We start from the raw sequence: 5,962 nt of genomic DNA, 5'->3' as shown, positions 1-5,962 counted from the left end.
AATTCTGTATATAATCACATCTGTCCACATCTGAGGTTACTGTGGGATTTGTATTTCAATGAAGATGAGAGTTATTAGCCTCTCTGTGATTTTGCCAGCAAATCTTGACTATTATTTTGCAATCAACATATGAAAGCCTTTAACCAGAAATGGGAAGGTCATTTAAAAGATTATTGTTATTGGTAAGAGAAGTCCGTAGACTGGGAGGTATTTGTGAATTCTCAAATCAAAGACAGAAGAGATCTATATGTACTTGTTATCTTTTTTTCAACACTTAGACATTTTGAAGTGTGAAGAAATCAAATCCAAAAGTAAATTACTGTTGCAAAACTTAAGTACACATTTTACTATCTTCATGCTACATATAAGTCCCTGGTCTAGTTACAAAAACATGTCTCTCTGGAGAAAATTTTATGAATAGTTTCACATAATAGAGGCATATTTTAAGTAATATAAACATATATTGTATAAATCAGTATTGTTATAAGGCTCTACATTGTCCTGAGGCTGTATGGGCACAGATGGTACAGTCACCTGCACTTAGACAAGCTGACATCAATGAAGGAAACAGCAAATCTTAGTTTTTTTCATTTGAGTCAATGCATTGTCACTTTAATCCTTCTTGGAAAGTTACACAGCATGCCACAATGTGTATTGATTATTTTGTTAGGAAAATGATCAGATGTCATTGAAGGCATAGGGGTTAGTTTCTGTGGATATAAGATTATAGTGAGCACGAGCACTGGAGAAATTTAATCTTGTTAGATACCACTATACAGAAGAAACTGGTGCATCTGTTTACCTTGACGACCTCAGTTGCATGGAGTCTACATTAGAAAGGGATGTGCTGCTATGTGTTCAAGACCTGATTGCATAAATTGGGTAGATGGGCAATAGTGAAAACATTAGTAAATTACTGCAAAAATGAAAAACAAATCAAAATGGCAATGTTGATTTTTTTAAAAATCAGATTTTGCCTTTAAAGTTTGATAAAGACATCAAATCTTTAAGTATTCAATTTAAAACACTAATGATTGGAATGGGGGCCAGGTAGTTCTCATGAACTGTGAGATACTTGATTGGCCCAGGTTAACAACCTAATCAGCGCTGTCAGATATAAACAGGAGATTCACTGTTTTGATCACACAGCACTGCCCTTTGATGGGAAGGGCAGTGTTTGTCACTGGCCACTTGGGTGTTTTCCTATCTTCCTGGTGGTGGAATTTGAATAAAGATTTGTGCACTTTGTGTCTTTCACTGTGTCTCACACCTGCACACACACACACTGTGGGTGCTGGGGAAAAAATAAGCACTACAGCACTAAGCACTACTGGAATCCCAGACTCTGACTTTGGTCACCTGAGGTGCTTGGAGTCAACATCAGGAAAAGGTGCTCCACATCGAAATCCTGATTAATTCCATTGGGAGGAGATTTCCACTTTGATGACCAGCATGACAATGGTGAGAATATTGAGAAAGAATGGAGAAAAAAAAAGGTCATAATCAAGACGTTGAGAAAAAAATTCCAATTTACCCCATCAGATTTGAATGTTGTGTTCAGAATTTCACTAAGGAGCAATGACTAACTTATTTCCATCCATTTGCATTTCATTAATAGTCCAACTCAGCCCGTTTCTATGCAGCTCCCAATTCTCCTTTGATTTCGAGATGGTGCCAATTTCTGACACGAACGTCAGATCGATTGCATATCAGCAGCAGCTTGCTGCTTGCTTCTCTGGACCTTTATCCAACTCAGTCTTCATCACCATGTCCCCTCATGCCCTGTGGACCCTGTACCCCTTCATCTTTTATCTGCACAAGTCAGCATGGACAAGTCACCAGCCTCACCATAGCATCATGCCTACTCTTGATCCAACTCTCATCCCATTTCAGCCATTCAGGACTTCTGTTCAAAGTTCAGTGAGATATATGACTTGTCAACTTCTGCAAGGTCACCTTCTCAGCAAGAGTACACACTCATCTTATGCATCTAAACTGGATGTCTAAAGACTGTCAGTTTCATTTCTTAGTATTCATTCATGTTGCGTTTGCTTGGAGTCTGCCAATCTCTGGTTTTTCCTTTATTCACAGTGATATGATTGGTTGGATCAGCCTTTGTTGCCCACAGTTACACTTGAGAAGTTGGAGGTAAGCTACTTTCTTGAATTGCTGCAGTCCGTGTGCTGTAGGTAGACCCATCATGTTGTTAGGGAGGAAATTCCAGGATTTTGACCCAGTGGCACTGAAGGAACAGCAACATATTTCCAAGTCAGGAAAGTGAGTGGCTTGGAGGGGAACTTGCAGGTGATGGTGCTCCTAAGTATCTATAATCCTTGTGCTTCTAGATAGAAGTGGTTCTGGAATTGGAATGGTGCATTCAAATGAGCCTCAGTGAATTTCTACAGTGCATCTGGTAAATGGCACACACTTCTATTAATGAGCAATGGAGGGGTAGGGAGTAAATGTTTAAGAATGTGGAGCCAGTAAAGTTGGCAGCTTTGACTTGGATGATGTCAAGCTGTTGTGGAGTGTTGTTGGAGCTGCACTCGTCCAGGCAAGTGGAGAGTAGAATCATACTCCTAACATATATTTTGTAGATGGTGGACAGGATTTGGGGAGTAAGGAGATGAGTTACTCACCACAGAATTCCTAAGTTCTGACCTAGTCTTATAACCACTGCATTTATGTGGATAGTCCAGTTCAGTTTCTGGTCAATGGTAATACATAGGATGTTGATACTGGGGAATTAAGAGATGATAATGCCATTGAATGTCAAGGGAAAATGGTTTGATTGTCCCTAGCTGGAGATAGTCATTGCTCAGCATGTGTGTGGCGTGAATGTTACTTGTGTTTCTTTCTATCACAGAGGCTCCTCAATGCTAACTTATTGGCCTTCAGTCTCTGTGGTTTGATGTGTTTGCAAGATAATGTTGTGTAAGAAGGAAAAAAGCTGGCATAAGAATGCATTGATATTGGTGGATCATGGGAGTGGAGCATAGCACAATGAACCTTACTGGGTTACTCGCCCATGGAGACCTCCGCATTCCAAAGGAATGGTCATGCTCGTTTTCATCCAAATCCAACATCTTTTCATCATATAGCATGGAGTGTTTTGCCCACCACACCATACTTTGCTCTATTGGTCTGGTTGGGAGACGTTTTCCTGCAAGCAGACAAAGCAAGGGATTCTGTATTGTGGCAATCGATAGGACAGCATTTAGTGGTGACACAAGAGCAGGAGAGGAGCTAGGGTGTCTCCACTGAGTAAATAAGTGCAGAGGACAGAAAGGGCTCATAGTCTGGGAAGGTGAGGAGGGTCAGAGCCACTGAGTATTGATGCTGCATGCAACAGTGGGGGCTGTGATCCATAAGACTTGGTTAAATTTGTGTGCTGTGGCAAAATTAGAATATGTGATGGCTCCATGAGCTATGAGACAGCTGAGAGAAGATGGTCCCAGAGACAGTCACACTTACCCTTGCAGAGGATGGGTATAAACATCCTCTTACACTGTTGGGCTTTGCATTTCATCTGGGACATCGCACTGCCCAATGCAATGATCTCATGTGTATTTCATCTTGATTGGCTGAGTCAGGCAGCATGGCCAGTAGGAAAACACAGCACCCTCCTTTTCACTATCCTGTCCACTAGCTTTCCATTTGACATGGAACATGAGCAAATGCACAACTGGATCATTTACAACAATGTCCAAATACAGAATACTGCTGTTTTAATTGAGCAGTCCCAAAATTACTTAGATTCTGTTCACTTTGTATAGTAGCCATGCTAATGTACTTTGCGAATGTGACTTCTAATGAATTGATTTTTATTCTGCTTAGAACTATGACCTCTTAATCAGAGACATCAAGTGTTTCAGTTTAAAGTTTTCCTAAACAGAATATTTGTGGAAACATTTTTGTGAAAGTTGAAATTATTTATGAATTTAGGTACAAGTGGATGCTTTACAAAACCCAAATAGAAACAGAATAAGTATGTGTAACATTGGAAAGAGAAAAGGGTTAATTATGCATTTTCAGGCTTTTAGTTTTCCACTTTCAACACTGGACAGTTTTTCTTTAGTTTCTTAGGATGGTCTACTTTATTCAAAGATAACACCAACTGCCTTGTCCTTCTGAAAATAGGACACAATGTTGGAATTTGACAGCTAGGAGATTTATGCTCCAACATGTACATTAGACAATGCAAACACTAAACAAATAAGAAGCATCATGAATACAGTCAAATGAAAGGAATTCAATGTATTTTCCTAGAAAAATTAAAGTTAGCAGAATCTTAACAGCTTAGGAAAAAATGATACAATTCAAATAGTCGTAGCCACTGACAATAGTTTTGAGGTGATGGAGGTAGTCTATTTCATCACTGAGAATCCTATGATTTGTGATTGAAATACAACATCATAGAAATTTGCTGTTGATAACAAATAGGTTGAGTTTTAAAGACAATGGGCTGAGCTTTTTTATATTCATTTGTGGGGTGTGAGTGTCACTGGTTGGCCAGCATTTATTGCCCATTCCTGGTATCCCTTAAGAAGCTGGTGGTGAGCCTCCTTCTTGAATCACTGCAGTCTACACATTGTAGGTTGACTCACAATGGCCTTAGGGAAGGAATTCGAGGATTTTCACCCAGTGACAATGAAAGAATAATGATATATTTCAAATATTTCAAAGTCAGAATGGTGCATGGCTTGGAGGGGAACCTGTGGGTGGAAATGTATCTGCTTCCTTTGTCTTGGATGGAAGTGGTCATGGATTTGGAAGGTGTTGTCTGAGGATCTTTGGTGATTTTCTGCAGTGCATTTTGTACACACTGCTGTTACTGAGCATCGGCAGTGGATGCTTATGGATGTGATGCCAATCAAGTGTGCTGATTTGTCCTGGATGGATTGTTCTTGAGTGTTGCAGCCATCCAGGCAAGTGAGAAGTATTCTATCACACTCTTGACTTGTGCCTTGTAGATGATGGACAGGTTTTGGGCAGTCAAGATGTGAATTATTCGCTGCTGTATTCTGAACCTCGTAACTACTCTTATAGCCATTGTGTTTATGTCATAAGTTCAGTTGAGTTTCTGGTCAATGGTAATCCATCCCCATCTAAACCCTTAACACTGTGACAGTCCCAGTATATGTTTGGAAACTATGTGGGGGAAACTATGTGTGGGAAGCTAGGGAAGTGATTGCTGGGCCTCTTGCTGAGATATTGTATCATCGATAGTTACAGGTGAGATGCGAAAGATTGGAGGTTGGCTAACGTGGTGCCACTGTTTAACAAGGGTGGTAAGGACAAGCCAGGGAACTATAGACCAGTGAGCCTGACATCGGTGGTGGGCAAGCTGTTGGAGGGAATCCTGAGAGACAGGCTGTACATGTTTTTGGAAAAGCAAGGACTGATTAGGGATAGTCAACATGGCTTTGTGCGTGGGAAATCATGTCTCATAAACTTGATTGAGTTTTTTGAAGAAGTAACAAAGAAGATTGATGAGGGCAGAGCAGTAGATGTGATCAATATGGACTTCAGTAAGGTGTTCAACAAGGTTCCTCATGGGAGACTAACTACCAAGGTTAGATGTCATGGAATACAGGGAGAACTAGCCATTTGGATACAGAACTGGCTCAAAGGTAGAAGACAGTGGGTGGTGGTGGAGGGATGTTTTTCACACTGGAGGCCTGTAACCAGTGGAGTGCCACAAGGATCGGTGCAGGGTCCTCTACTTTTTGTCATTTACATAAACGATTTGGATGCAAGCATAAGAGGTAGAGTTAATAAGTTTGCAGATGACACCAAAATTGGAGATGTAGTGGACAGCGAAGAGGGTTTACTTCAGATTACAACAGGATCTTGACCAGATGGGCCAATGGGCTGAGAAATGGCAGATGGAGTTTAATTCAGATAAATGCGAGGTGCTGCATTTTGGGAAAGCAAATCTTAGTAGGACTTATACACTTAA

Source organism: Chiloscyllium plagiosum, chromosome 20, assembly GCF_004010195.1.
Source record: "Chiloscyllium plagiosum isolate BGI_BamShark_2017 chromosome 20, ASM401019v2, whole genome shotgun sequence".
NCBI classification, from domain to species: Eukaryota; Metazoa; Chordata; class Chondrichthyes; order Orectolobiformes; family Hemiscylliidae; genus Chiloscyllium; species Chiloscyllium plagiosum.
This window is presented reverse-complemented; position numbering follows the sequence as displayed.